This window comes from Netta rufina, assembly GCF_964035555.1.
Source record: "Netta rufina genome assembly, chromosome: 9".
Classification (NCBI taxonomy): domain Eukaryota; kingdom Metazoa; phylum Chordata; class Aves; order Anseriformes; family Anatidae; genus Netta; species Netta rufina.
The window spans coordinates 16,193,813-16,208,982 of record NC_140132.1 but is presented as its reverse complement, the minus strand read 5'-3'; the positions used below and the strand labels follow the sequence as shown (position 1 = coordinate 16,208,982).

Genomic DNA, 15,170 nt, shown 5'->3' with positions numbered 1-15,170 from the left:
GTAAATAGCACAGCAGTGACATGTAAACAGAGGTTCAAATGTTGCTCAGTGATCTTCTCACACTGCATGGAGAGCCCCGGGACCCCTGTCATGGATTGCGGCCCAACTCTAGTTGTTTTTCTAAACTCAAAATGAGTCCTTTTCCCCAAGGAAAGGCATTTTCTTCTTTATGTGTCTGTACACACAGCCTCATGCATAGACAGGTAATGCTGATGCCTTCTTCTGTGAACTCATGCTGTATTACCGAGGAGCGTGTTGTCGGCAAGCTTTCCAGTATTTGTAAAAGGTCCACACGGGGTAATAAAATCTTGTTGTTGGGAAAATCGGTCTAATTTTGAGATTGAGGGGTGTGAGAATAAAAGATACTTTACTGTAAATTGTAGGTAGATAACAACAGAAACTCAAATATTAGAAGAAACTGGGTATCGCACAAACCACACTTTCACATCACTAAAACAAGAGCTGTGCTCGCACAGAAACATGAACCTCTTTGCAAACCACAGAAAGTAAAAGGGAGCACTCCTGTTTCGTTATTGATCTAATTGCTCTTTTCTTGATATGAGAATAGATATGAAATGCTCTTGAATATTCCAGCATGCACAAAAAAAGACCGTCATTTTTGGAAACTTTTAAAGGCACAGCACATGGTGATAAGTAGCAAGGCCTTTTAATACGAAGGGTTACAGCTGGCTGTCTAATGCCCCCTAATTGTTCTTCTGGAACGGAATATATTATGGCCTTGATGAAAACTTTCCAGTCTGGAGTGATATGAAATGAAGAGAGCCTAGCCTATGTTTTTGTGTGACTAATCACTTTTGGATGCTCAGTTTCTTTAAGCATGTTTTATTTTAAGAAAACGATCCTCTGGAAATTGGGGGTATTGGGGAACCTTTGTGTTGGGCACCTCCAAAGCTCCCTTCCAACCCAAATGCACCCCTGGGGTTCTTTGTGTTCTTTGCCTTTATCTGTAACCTCTTGCCTTTGGTTTTACAGTCCCATTTAAGACCAGGTTTCCCAAGGAACTTGTAAGCTTGAGCCCGTGGGACATGTGCAAAACGTGTGCGACTTAAAAACTTGCCGTGTTTGTGTGTGAGAACAAACCTGCATACAAATGAGACTCCTGGATCAACGCAGCGAGGGCTGGATGCGTTTCAAAGCTTTCAGAGTCTAGCGTGGCGTGCTTGTCTGTGGGGGAACTGTGAAGGTGAGTGTCGGTCTGCGCTCACCTCTGTGTTTTACAACACTCTTTCATTTATGATCTCCACCAGCTTTGCTGCTCTGCCTGCTCCTGCCAGCAATTGCACCTCCCACTCTTCTGCCGGGCTGAGCAGATTCTGGAGCCAGGCGAGATCTCTGCTGGCTGCAGGCGATGCCAGCTCCCCAAATAAGCTCTTCCCGAGGCTGCCGGCAGAGCAGAGGGACTGGGCCCCTTGCTTCTCCTCCTGGCTTTGCTGCTGCCTCGCTCCGGTGGCATCAGGCAGCTTCCCAATCAATCCCTTGGTTCCTACAACGTGCTGAGCACCCGTGTCATCACTGTCCTGGGGTGGATGCTGCAAGGGAATTTGAGAAGGAAATGGGGATTGTCAGCTAGAACTGCACAGTGGCTGTTTTCTTGTAGCAGGTAGTTCATCCGAAATGCCCAAGGGAAGGGATGAGAGAGAGAAGCAAGATGCAACCTTTAATAAAATGTTTTTGAAGCATTTTAGTTCCTTTAAGAACTAATTTTCGCTTCCTGAAGTCTCCGGCACTTCAGAGTGGTCGAGAGATTTGCAGAAAAGGTCACTTCCAGCAGTAACTAATAATACGAGGTGGAGAGGAAGAGGGACTTCTCTTGATGGCTCGTTCTTTAGACATCTCAATGACTTGTTTGATGAATCAGCGATGAATCTTTGCCTGAATCCCCTGGCAATTCACTTTACCTGTAAATCATGTTCAGCTCCTTGTAACTTTCCTTTCGTGTTCATCGATTTGTTGATTTTTTCCCCCCTCTCAATAAAAAGAAATGAATTTGTTCTGTTTAAACCAAGACGAGGGGGTGTCTCCGGCTTGCAGGAACACGACTGCCTGGTTGGAGAGAGGTCACTTCTGCAGGGAACCAGCTCGGTAGCATCGAAACATCACCGTGCACGTTCCTTTTAAGGGAATTTTCCCTCGAATTGTCGTGCAGTCCCAAGGCACTGAAGGCAAACTTGCACAAACTCCTCCAAGAGTCAGCCTGTCAGAAATGCTAAGAACGTATTGGCTTTGGGTCGCTGCCGCTGAGCCAGTAAAAGAGGAGGTTGGCATTTGTTTTAGGCAGAGCGGGCCAAGCCCTTCTCCGATTTGTTTGCATTTGTGCACAAAGTTTTTTTGGTTTGTTTTATTTCTGCAATGGCAACTGTATACAGAATACAATGTGGGAAAAGATTAAGCAAGTTCCTTTCAGAAAAGCTTTATCAGAAATTTGCCAAAAAAAAAAAAATAAATAGGGAAAAAGCAAAAGATGGTTCTGCTCATTGTTTCCTCGGCACTCAGGAAAACCATTGCTTTGAGTCAAGGTGAATTGTTGATGAGTTTGTAGGTTTAAAAAGCTGTTGCCAAGATGCAGGTAAATGCTCTGCAAGCCTCCAGATGCTGCCAGGAGGAGAAGCAAACATTTAGGGCTGGAAGCGTGCGGATTGCTTGCTCAGGGCCTCTTTTTTGAAGGATTTCTGAATGTCTTGTTTGCCTGTATTTGGGTAGCACGCACAGGGCCTGAGTTTGGGCTGTGCCTCTGTTGAACAGTGCTGGAACAAAAAGCCACCGCCACCTCCAGGGAGGTGACAGCGTGAGCTGTGCTGGTGGGAAAGGAGAGGGTGAAAGGAGAGGGTGACAGGAGAGAGTGAAAGCAGTGCTTCGGTCAGGGCTTCAGCAAAGCTGGAGAGAGGCAAGACCTGCTGCTTTCTGAAGACCAGCCTTTCAGTAGCAGTGTTAAATAGTAATGTTTTGCCTTCCTCCAGGCTGTTCCTAATGCTGGTGGAATATCGCTGTGCTTGTAGGACAGGGGAAAGCCGAGCTGGGGAGAGGAAAAGTGACTTGGGGAGAGGAAAAAAAAACTCCACGGGAAGCCAGCAGTTGAAGCAGGGGCAGGGAATCCTGCTCCCTCCATTCTGTGGGCAGTAAGAAATCCATTTGTACTCCATGTATTTCAATCCCCCACCTCACTACTATTTTTGTAACCTTTTGAATGAGAAGCTGGAGAGCACCAGAATACAGAGGTTTGATTTCCATCCTTTTTTCAGCCAGTCACTGATAACTACAGCATTGTGCGCCTGGTATTCAGGTGCTCAGCCCACGTAATGCCATTTTTGAATGGTATGAATCCAAATCAAACCAGCTTCCACTTTCCAGGAGAGTGGTCCAGTTTCCCAGAAGGATCACGCTCCTGTGCAGATTCAGCTTGATGATGATGTTCCCTCCATCGTGAGCTCCAGGTGGTGCTGCCCAGGTACCATCCAGAGGTGATGAGGTTTTGGTGGCAGCTGGAGTGGTTCCTGCCCCTGTGAGCTTTGGGACCTTTTGGGACAGAAAGTATTGTTGTTCGTTTGCCTGAGCCGGTATTTTCACCGTGCTTTATTTCCATTGCTCCTGTTAGATGTGTCGGTTTTCATTATGTCTTTAGATAAGGCTCGTGTGAAATGGGCTTCTGTTTTGTTTTCTCACCAGAGGAGTGATTCATATTCAAATGGAAATGGTGTATTGCTCCAAGCCAACCTTCTCCCCATGTGCTAATGGGAGGAGAGGGAGACGCAGGCGTGGACCGAGCAGGATTATTTTTCTCCTTCTGCATTTAGAAACTTTCCAAGTGGCTTTTTGGGAAAGCATGGGAACTTAACTGCCTGGCATGGGAGAATCCCGGGCTGACACGTTTTAAGAAAACGAGATGAGCCCAAATCTGATAATTCATCTGCTTGAGCTGACAGAGCCATATGCAATTGTCCAGAACAAGGAGAACTTAGAATTCCTTTGAAGTTCTTTTTGTCATCTTTGTTAACGTGGTCCTGTATATTCCCTTTGCTCACAACAGCAGTTTGTAAGAAAGTTGCTTGCACTGTGCCCTGAGGCAGCAGCTCCACGGGTGCTTTTCCATGGCACAGCAGAGGCCACCAGCTCATGATCCCCTTTTCTGCCTCACACTTTCTTTAAAGGAGCTGGTTGCTGCCTGAAGAAGAGAGCTGCACAGTCCAGCAAGCATTTCAGATCTTGTTAGGGGCTGGCTAGTGCAGCCCAAGGGTGGTGAAGGATTTTATCACGGGTACTGTAAAACAGAGAGAGCAGGCGCTGAAATTCCCGGCGTGGATTCACGTGCACGCAGAGCTGTGCTGCTCAGCCCCTTGCGGCTCAAAGTGAATGTCACTGCTTGTCCTGTAAACACCCAAACTGAGGTGATAGTGTGTTTCATGGAAATATATAAAATTAGTGTGAGTATTCCCCTTCTAGTTAAGGTGACTTTAACTAACGGAGCCCACTCGAGTTGGTTTGCCATGCTTTAAACTACAGCTCAGCGTATTTCCTTCCTTGGATCTTCCAAACCAAGCTTGGCCATGTGAAGCAGTCCTTGACCACGTGCTGTTTGCATTCACGGAGTCTCTGAAGCTGGTTGAGTATCTCTAAGGTGCCTTGAGGCTTTTAGATAAACGTGATCCAGGGCGAGGTGATGATACTTGTCAAGTAGCACCTGAGGAGCCGCTAAGGCTTGGAGGATCCATCGACTTCAATGGGACATCCACGGCCACACCTTTGTGTTGCTTTGGCAGTCCCATTACACTGACGGGCTGAAAACATCACGAGGATCAAAAACGAGCTGCATGAAATCGGAATTTGCACAGAAGTGTTTCCAAGGAGGGGGAAAGAAGAGACATGGACAAGTTTTCATAGCTGATTGCAGGTTTGTTCACCACTGGAGAGCTGGTGACAGATGAGACCTGGGCTGGATGTCACCGAAATACTTTCTGGCTTCAGAGCGTTTGAACTGGAATCGCTCACAATTAGCATGGGCTGGGCAGAAACTGGCACTGCAGCTGCTTGCACAGAAACTGTTCGCACAGTCCAGTGCCATGGGGAAAACCGCTGGGAATAAGGAGCTCAAGCGTGGCCTTGAGGTGGTGTCTGGGCAGTGGCTGCTCTTAGAGGAGCTGAAGTTTATTATCATGGCCATGTTTCTTTTTTTTTTTTTTTTTTTACACATTTTGGAGTCAGGCTGATGCAGAACGCAACCTGCCGTGGACTCAAAGGACCCGCCTGGGATCAATTGCCCAATCGGCATGATAAATTACATCTAACAGTTCGTTAAATAAAGGAATTAACGAGGACCAGAGGGCACCTGCCGCGGTCCCCAAAACCTGCGTTGCTGCTCAGAGGTTGGGCAAGGTGGCTCCCGCCTGCCTTACGGAGCCTGGGAGCTTGTGAGTGGGTGGCGTGGGAACTGGGGACAATTGAGGATTCGTACAGGGATGCCGAGTTGCTCCCCGGGGCGGAAAAATAAATGTATGATTCTTGGCCCTAGAACGAAGAAAGCAAGAGGCTGCGGACTTGTTGCAACCCGCGCAGTCTGTGAATGTTTTCTTCTTGTCAGATGCTGCTGTCACATAAGTAATTTCATTGCCAAAGGGAAGGGAATGAACTAATGAAGTGGGAGAGAGGGCTACTTACTGAAGGGCTGCGTGTTGTGAAAATCAGTGCAGCGAGCGTACGGCTCTTCGTTTTCTGTCTCTTGCAGCGTTTGTTTCTCTCTGGTGATGGGAATGCAGGGAAGGGGCGGTGGAGCAGGAGGTGAGCCTGCCTTGGCCAGGACCAAACGCACGTTCAGAAGCAGCGTTATGCCTACAGGGCCTGAAATGAGCCCTTAAAATAGCACGCCCCACGTCTTGGTAATGTATTGAATATACCTTGATAAGAAACAGCCTGATTGAAGTATCGAGCGCGTCCGAGTGGGTCTGCTATGACTCATCAGGAAATCGAAAGTCTTGAGACAATTCCTTCCCTCCCAGCCCCCCCACCTCTTTGGAAGAGACGGGAATTAGTCTTAGCCAGGAAGTAATTAATTGTTCTGTGATTGTCATAAATAGGTACCAAACAACGAGCTTCTACCAAAGCATTTATATCCTAATCCCTGTCTTGTGAGCCCGGGTATCGAGAGTCTCCATCAGGCAGAGACAGTAAAAAGGAAAGTTCTCCGGAATGAGCAGCGCTTCCACCTACCTGCCTGGAAGTGCGACAGGCTGGAGGTGAGCGGGTAGGCTGCGTGCTGTAATAAGCCATTTACTGGGATAATGGCTGCAGGCTACAAATGCTGTTTCTGCTTAGTCTGTCTATTCAATGCAAACATTAGAGGGGGAGAAAAAAAAAAAAGAAAAAGGAAAGAAAAGAGAAAAAAGCATCTACCTCAGTCAAGTCTAATAATATTCTTAATCCCCAGTGTACTTGGTGAATATTAACTCAGCCAACGTGCAACTCCCTGCAGAAGCAGATGCTGTGTGCGCACAGCCTTCCCCTGCCTGGGAAAGTGAGGCACTGGGAAGGGCTTGTAATTGTGGGAGGCTTCTGCTTTTGGACTGGGGCAAAATCCTGGCAGTAGTCTCTGCCAGTGAGCAGGATGGAGCCATCCTTTAGTCCTTGGTGGGAATTCTGCCTTTCAGGGACTAATCCCATAAACTTCGGGTTCAGAAATCTCTTCGGGAGAGATTTGCAAGCTGGAGTCACAGAAGGCCTGGTGGCACATCTGGCAGAGATGGATTGTGAGTGCATGAATATGTGCAGGAATATCTCTAAATGAGCAGGTATAGCCCTTATGAATCTGCCTGGCTGGGGGATGTTGCTGGAAATCCAGATGTTGGGAAAAGAAGTAAGAAAATCCAGGCAATCAAATACCTGTTTGAAAAAAACAACGCCCAGAGAAAAGGAGCTTGATGGCTTTGTGTTTGTCTGCAGTGAAGTCATGGCAACAGAGCACTCATTTAGCAAAATTAACTGTTTCTCTATCTTAAAAAAAAAAAAATCAAATGAAAGTGATGCAAGAGAACATCCTTTTATCTCAACCAAATGAGTCCATTTGTGCCAAAGCAAAGGAGTCATCCTGGGGAGTTTGCTCCTGAGAGCGTGCACTTTATTAGAACAGAATGTAATAGTTGTCCCAGAGCCATAGCTGAGAGCCTGGTGCCCCAGGCAAGCACTTTCAGTAACAGGAAAACCAAAGTTAGGTTCCTGCACCCCTACGATGTCGAAACAGGCGCTTTGGAGTGTGATTTTAAGCTCCCGGTTGTTTGGGATTTCAGCTCACTTAAGCTCTGGATACAGCCTGCAGAAGGGCTGCAAGCTCTTTGAAGTTCCTTATGGGAAATGCTTAGTTTCAGAAGTACTTAGGTACCTCGGGATGAAATGCTGGTGCTGCTTCACTCCAGGTGTAGCCATATTCCTGGGGAAACCAGCTGCCTCCACGTCCTGTTGACTTGAAGGCTTCTTTGTGCCTGAGACTCCTTTTTGGCTCCTAGCCTTAGCGGTAGCTGCAGTAATTCTCACACCGGCCCCGGAAATAACACTTCTGTGCTACTTCTGTTTTGATTTTCACTGCCCATCTCCGTGCACACAGGGCTCTGTGAAGCAGCGCGTGATGGTGAACCGCACGGTGACTGTATTGGTAGGCACGAAAGCCAGATATCTGTCACCGAGAATCTCAGGTCGGGAATTCAGAAATTGGTCATCTTGGTAGTGAGCGAGGGCGAGCTCCAGGGAATACGGCACAGCCTCAGACACCTCGCCCGAGAGGCCTTGGAAGGAGAGTGTCTTAAACGGTGGTTTCCAACCTGATCGAGTTTTATTTTGTGGCTCTCTCCTGGAGATGGATTTCCATGGGAGCGTCTGGCGGCGGAGGTGCAGAGCTTTTATCTGTGCCAGGGAGCCGAGCGTCACGGGGGAGACTTGGAAGGGTGATTCAACTCTGACGTGCTCTCTGTCAAAAGCCATTGGGGGAGGTTGGAAACCTGGTCATTCACTGACGTCAGTGCTGGTCAGGTGAATGTGAGTTGGTTTCCATTGCCTCTTGTGTCCAAATGAGATCCGTACCTCCCCCTTACAAGTTAAATTGCAGCTTGGTGGAAGAACAGTGAGAAACAAGTGCGGTTGGATGAGTTTTGCTCAGAGGAAGAAAGCCTGGGTTTTACAATCATTTTATACCCAGGTAGATATCTCAGACGTAGTTGTGGAGGTCTTCCACGTAAAAAGCCAGTGTCTGAGGCTTTTTTTGGAAAGCATCTCTTCCAGGAGGGACCGCACGTGGACGGCGGTGCTGGATTGTGCTTGTCACAGCGGGCGCACGGGGGGGGTGGGTGCATGAAAATGCTCAGCCTGACCTGAGGCTGGTGCAACGCTACCTGCAGCAGTGGCTGGAAGCTTCTTGCTGCTTGTTGCCCTTCTCTGAGGTGGGATGTGGCTCTCCGTGGAGCTGTTCACCGCGTTAGAGCAGCAGGGCCGGGCTGCAGCAGCCTCCTGCCGGAGCCATCCCCGTGGGCTGCCCGCGGGGAGGAGAGAAGCAGGCGAGGGTGGGAGCGCAAACACCAGGCAGTTGCACATCTCATTTTGTCAGAGGTTTTTAAGGAGTAATAGCTCGCATCCCAGGCTTTTTACGGGGAGGGATGAGATTCCCCAGGCAGGAACGCCAGCGAGTTAGGGAGCCCCAGCCCCGTGGGCTGCCCCAGCCCACGAGGGGCGAAGAAGCGCGGCGGAAAAGCCCGAGCGGCTGCTGCCAAACGGCTGGGAAGATACAGCCCACGACGTCTGTTGTGTCTGAGATCTCTGTAAAGTCTCTCGCATCCTTCCTCAAGTTTAGTTTTCCAGTGGAGGCTGTCGCAGTAATGAGAATGTCTCCCATCTGCTCCTCACATGGCTTGGCACATTCAGCTAGCATATATATATTTTTATTATGGGGTTAGCCAGTGGTAACCATGACGATTAGACTTATCACGCAGCATTTTTTTCCCTCCTCGAGTCAGTTTGAAATGCTGACAATTAAATAGATACAGTACACTTTAGAGATCCATCAGTCTCTTTGTTGTCTTGACAACCGGAGTATATTTAGAAATGTAACAAGTACATGGAGTTCAATTGCACTTTTGCTAAAACATACTTTTGTAGCTTGAGAATTTAATCTGTTGTTTGTAGATCCAGGTGCTTAGCTGAGCTGTGCCTGACTTTCTCTGCGGGCTGTCTGGGAAGCTCCTGCGTGGCGGCGGGGAGCCGGGGCTGGTGGGAGGGGACCCTCAATGGAGGTGCCCGACACCACGGTGGGAGCACCAGGAGCATCTGTCCTCCTGGTGGGCACGGGTGCTCGCCTGCACGGGGTCCTCACGGCTCGGCTGCTGGGCTGCAGTGCGAGAGGCAGCCTGTCCGAGCATCCTGCTCATCCCCACAGTGAGCTGCTCTCGTGGTGCAGGAGCACGTCGGCACAGGAGCATCGTACCTCCGTGTTAATGGAGCGTGGTGTCTTGCTTCCAGCACCTGAACTACCTGAGCTTCAATCACGGCTGTGAGCTGCTGTCTCGAAGCAATAGCAGAGACTGAGAGTGTTTCTCCATATCCCTTGTTCTGTTTTGTCTTTGATTTGCTGGGGCTTTTCGGGCTTGTTTGATTTCAACAAAATGCTACTACTACTGATTTGTTGCTGTTGTTTTCATTTATTTTTGTCCTTTCCCATGTTACTGGCAAAACTGAGCTCAGCCTGCCCTCGTTTAGCTGGAGCAGCACGTTGGTTAGGTGCCTGGCACCATGGGTTTTTAAGGCTGCATCCAGATCTGAAACAGCGAAAGGGAACATGATGGAGTGCACTCGGGGGGCTGTGCATGACCCTGTCCCCACCACCCCTGCCCACACACTGATGCCCAGGCTGGTGCGTGCCCTGTGCTGGGTGCCTGGGGTGGCTGTGCTGCTGTCTGCCCTTTCTCCTCGCAGCCAGCAGAGAGCTGTGGTCAGGGCAGGCATATATGACCAAGGAGCATGGTGCAGGTGCCACAGCCATCCCCACAGGCGTGGTGACATTCCAGCCCAGCTGGGACAGGACAGGAGGATCCCATCTGCCACCATCCTACCCCAGGATCCTACCTGCTCGCTCCTGGGTCAGCGCCACCTCCTCGCTCACGGTGCTGTCTTGCTGATTGAAAGGCTACTGGAGGGCTGCATTTCTTTTTCTTCAGGATGTGGTAATGTCCATAGCATCCACCTTTGGACAGAGAGCTGTAACACGTGTTGGTAACGTGTTGGTAGCAGCACTGCTGCCGGGGAGCCTGGCCATTGTGAACTCAGTGCTGGGAGGCTTTGTGACAGGGGGTTCGGGAAGGCTCGAGGGAGAGGAGCCCAACCTGAGCCCAGCTGCTAGGGCCAGAGGCAGCCAAGGAAGCACATCTGCGTTTCCTGGGGTGAGCATCATCTTCTGTGTGTGCTATAATTTAGTAAGGCTCCAGAGGAGGAGAAGACTGGGTTTCTCTGTTATGATTCTGTTTCTCTTATCCTTGTATTTCTTTTTAATTCAGTGTCTATAAAATAATGCAGATGATTTTTTGGTGTGTGCACAACTCACTTTTCATTTTTCTGCGTTTTATTTGCTTCCTCCATTTTACCAATTTCCTAATGAAAAGCAGAAAATGAAGTTGTATTTCTACTCCAGCTTTGTCTGTAAACTGTTAACGTGCCGTCTTCGAGTGGTTAATTGCTGCTGGGGTTTATTCTTAAAATCCAGCTACCAAACCCCAAAGATTCTAATGAGTCTTCAAGCATGCTTTAAACAAGGTGTCCAAATCAATCTGACAAAGATAATGGTCTTCTATTAGAAGATATTTAGCTGCAGGTTGGAGGAGCTTTAATGTTTATTGGTCTGTAGATCTGTAACCAGACAGAATCAGAGGAACTCCATTGATTTCGGAGGAGCTCTATCTGGTTATTACAACTGAGGTTTGGGCAGCGCTTTAGATGCAAATTGCAACCTCTCCGAAGGTAAGTGGGGTTTTGATTTAATTCCTGGAAGCCATAATGTCAGCAGAGAAGCGAAGAGCTGGGACCCACGTACCCCCACGCCTGTAACTTTGGGTTAGCTCTCTCTCCCTCGCTGTCAAGATTAGATTCCCTTGATTAGGACTAGTAATTAAAATGCAGCTTCTCTTAAGCATCTCCCGGAGGCAGGCAGGGAGAGTGGAAGTGCAGCCTGTGCAGGTTGTGTGTGTGTGCTCTGCAGAAAACGCCAGCAGTTCTCCTCTTCTCTCGTCTCACTGCTCGTGGTTGGGCTGCTGACCTGCAGCTCGAGCTTCCCAGCTCTGGAAACACGAAGCTGGTAGCACTGAATTCCCAGGCGGCGATGCAGAGGGGGCCCTCGTCTCCTTTCCTCTGACGTGTTCGTGTCCGTGCAGTACCCGGGAGGCATGGACCACCGCTCCTCACCCCCTGCGTGTGTGGTGGAAGTGATTCACCATGCATTCACGGCCCGTCACACAAGGGGCATGAGTTTCAAACAGGCTGGAGGCATAGGTTAGCGTTAGCTATTTGAAGTCCTCGGTCTGAAAGCGACATCAAACAGGGAGCAGAAAATGTATCATGCACAGAATAATCCGTGGGATTTGTTTCCCCCTTTAAAAAATAACAATAATAATAAATTCCAAACTGTTGGCATATGCTGCCTCCTCTGTGGTCGGGACACCTGTCTGTCTCTTTGCTGTTACTCGATACGGGGCTTACAGTGCTCGAAAAAATGTTAACATGAATTATTTGTCATGGCAAATATGAAAGGAATATCCAGCATCAGAGCAGGCAGATCCTCGGGAAATTTCTCCGGGCTTCTTGTGCTTCGGTGAGGGCCTGAAGCAACCTCTGCAGTTCTCCTTTGTGCTCCCCTTTCTCCACCCAGGGCAGGAGGGTGAAACTGCTGCCCTGCCAGACCCGGTCCCCCTAGGCAAAGACACCAGTGCTGGGTTCTCCTCCCTTCTTTTAAGGATCTTTTAAGTCATTAGTTAATCTCAGCTGTGTTTGTTAAGAGATAATTAATTTCAGGCACGCAGGGGAAGGGGATGGGCAGAAGCTGGAGGTGATTGGGAATCCTCTGACCCTGGTGTTGGGGTGGGCAGGGGAAGGTATGTGGGACCTTGCACCGATCCTTGCTGGTATTTTGTGCCTGCTTATTTCTTCCCCAGTACTGAGATGAAAGGAAATGGAAAACACAAGAGGAGGCTCAGATATCAATAAGCTGCCAGTATGAAAAGCTGCTGGTTAAAGGCAGCCTGTGGTTACTTCAAAAACCTGACTTTTAGTTTGTTTTTTTTTTGCTAGGCACCTTTGGAGGCATCCAAAAGAAGCCAGGGCTGGAGGTGGAGGTGGGACTGGGACCGTCCCACTCTGCCACTTGTTTTTTTTTCACCCAGTGCTGCGTGGGGAACACATCCCATCTCAGCCTGGCTACTTCTGGGTGCTCACATGCCTACCTGGCGCTGCAGGGTGACTCAGTGCGGCCCTCGCGGAGAAGGAGGCTGGGGAAGAAGAGGCCCTTTAAGCACGAGAGGCAGGAGGGTGTCTGGTCGGGCTTTGAAAGAGGCTTTGTTACCTAGAGCCCTTACGTCAGTGCCTTTCACCAGCTCCGCGTTGATTTAAAACAACCAGCTCCTCTCTCCAATAAACCTCCGTCGCTCTGATGCTCTTGCTCAGATTTAATCTGCCCTGCCGACGTGTGAAAAGCCCTTACATGGAGCAAAGCAGGGCCAGGCTGACACGGGAGCTGGATCAGAGGAAAAATAGTCATGAGCTGCTCCGCGAGGGAAGGTAGCGGGCCTACAGGCCCTTTTAGGGCTGTTTTCTCCGTGAGGTGTCACGGCCAGCTTGATTTACTTTCTGCTGTCACTGTGAGCACAAAGGTTAATGCTGCCCTTTCCGTTTCCATCCGCAGAGGTGCCTCGGAAGAGCCTTGTCCCTACGTCTGTCCCGGGGCCTGAGGGGGCTGCCTGGCTTCCAGGTGAGGAGCGCATCAGCTCGTGGGGCTTTGGCCGACAGCCGAGTCTGGGCAGAGCCTGCAGACCCCAGGGCGGCTTTGCAAAGTGTCCTTTGGTCCTGCAGCAAATGAAGGTGTTTCTCCAGAGCCCGTGGTGCTGGAGGCCAGGGCACCCCAGGAGACTCAACGTGGTTTTTATTATTTCTGGGCCCAGGTCTGGACCCACGGCGACTGAATCGTGAGGGGGAGCCCTCAGGGGAGGTTGCTAAAAAGGAGCGGTGTCAGGGCAGTGGGTCTGTCCTCAGGCCTCCGTCAGCTGAAACATCCCAGGAGGTGAAGGAGGTGTTAGAGATGCTACAGGGTGATGGCAGCTGTGGGGAGAAAGCAGCGAGCAGCCCCATGGAGAAGGGGATAATAAATGGATGGGGTTGGCTGGTAGCTTTGGCCTCGTCATCCCTTTTAATTGTGCTGTTTGTGTACAGCACTGGCCTTCATGCTCTGGATAGCTGTGGGGTTATTTTCATGTCAGAGGCTGCTGCTGGACCCAGGCCACTAGACCCAGCGACCCTGTTTTGACTAGAGGAGCTACTTCGTTTGTCTCAATGCAGATCTGGCTTGAGATTGGTGAGATGTCTGTGTGGCATGCAGAATCTGGGAGAGCTTCTTTACCCTCCCGTGTCACTGAGTAGAAGTGCACTCATCCTGCCATTTCAGTAAGGCAATCCACATCCTTCCTTTCCTCCTTTTTACCCTCTTGTTTTTCTGTTGCTTTTCTTTCTGTCTGGTGAATTATGGCTGGCTAGAGATGAGGTTTCAGCGCCCTGTTTACTGCAAACAGTTGGGGGCATTAATAAATGTTGAAGGAGAAAGACAGACAAGGGATTAATAAGTAGAGGACAGGAGATTAATAGCAAGAGAGTAGAATTTGGTTCAAGGCCTGGTCTTCCCATTTGCTGGGTTATCAAAGATTAATGGCAGCACTTCTCTTAGTCTCGCTCCTTCCGTGGCAGCTTTCCTGGCTAAGCCTAATAGACTGTCCCAAAGTGTTGCTGTAAATATGAAACCTAGGGAGAAGCCTACCCTTGTAGACTGTTGACTAAATGAGATGGTATTTTTTTGCTCTCTGTTGAAAGCTTAAGCAACAGCATCCAATATATTTGTGAATTGGGAAGTCAGATGTTCAGGTGCTCACAGCTCCTCTCAGGACAAAAGCATATCATAAAATGTGTCTTGCCAAGCAAGCCGTCTCTGACAAATTTATTATTTTTTACTGTGAGCCTTGTGCAAGAGATTGATTTCTCTTCTCTTGACTGTTTTTTCAGCTTTTTTTTTTTTTCTGGTGGGAAAATGGGGCTCTTGCCTTATTGTACCTGGTCTCTCATTAGGCCATTTGCGTGAGGTTAGATCTTGGTAAGGAAACCCAAACTTCGGGGAGAACATTTCTGGTTAAATTTGCTGAAGAACTGGAGAACATTAGACTGCAGCACTGAAAGTCCTCATGCTGGCAGGAGGGTGCATGCAGCTGGGGGTGTCCCGTGTGTAGAAAGTCAGCCTCAAACTCCAGCAACAGTGGAGTAACTCCACTGTTACTGGAACATTACTGGCGGAACACAGGGCTGGAATCAGGACTTCATGCAGCAGTAGCTGAATTTCTTTTCCAAGGAAGAAAGGCTGTGCACTGCTTCGGTGTCCCTGTAACAAAGCTCTTCCCATCTCCTCTGCTGTTACGTTTGGTGCCCTTGGCTTTTCAGAAGTTAATTGATTTGTCCATATTATGCTTCTCTCTTTAATTTTATTTGTGTAAAGAAGGACGTGCACTAATCTTTCTCCAGAGAAACATTTCACACTGCTCCTCTTTGAACGTTGGCTCCAGGTCTGCCACATTTCTTAATGAGTCTCTGACTGAAAAGCCACGGTTCCCACATGGTCCAGCCTTGACACCCACAAATTTGCACACCCACACTCATGCTCCCGGCTGAACCCAGCTGTCTGCCCTCTCTGTGCACGCACTCGCTGCTTTGGGATCTGCAGCAGCAGCTCCGTGCCTTCCTAGGAAGCCTTGCACATGGCAGGGGATTTCTGTGATAGATTTGGCATCAAATTAGCTGTCCCTGCACATCAGGAAGGCTGTAACCTCTTTGTGGCAGCATCCCCCAGGCGCGGTTGACGTGCTTCTCCAGGAGCCTGGATTCCTGTG

General features: G+C 49.2%; 1 protein-coding gene across 12 annotated transcripts in view; it reads left to right on the top strand.

The window, feature by feature from the left end:
• LPP (LIM domain containing preferred translocation partner in lipoma) overlaps nt 1-15,170 on the top strand; it is a 317,139-nt gene that overhangs the window by 79,179 nt on the left and 222,790 nt on the right. Inside the window, exon 1 of one of the 12 annotated variants that reach the window (XM_084292038.1) lies at nt 12,972-12,997. The exons of the other annotated variants lie outside the window; for them this stretch is intronic. The gene's annotated coding sequence lies outside the window, so the exon portion shown is untranslated. Of the gene's footprint in view, nt 1-12,971; nt 12,998-15,170 lie in introns of those variants that run through there. 12 annotated transcript variants of the gene reach the window in all.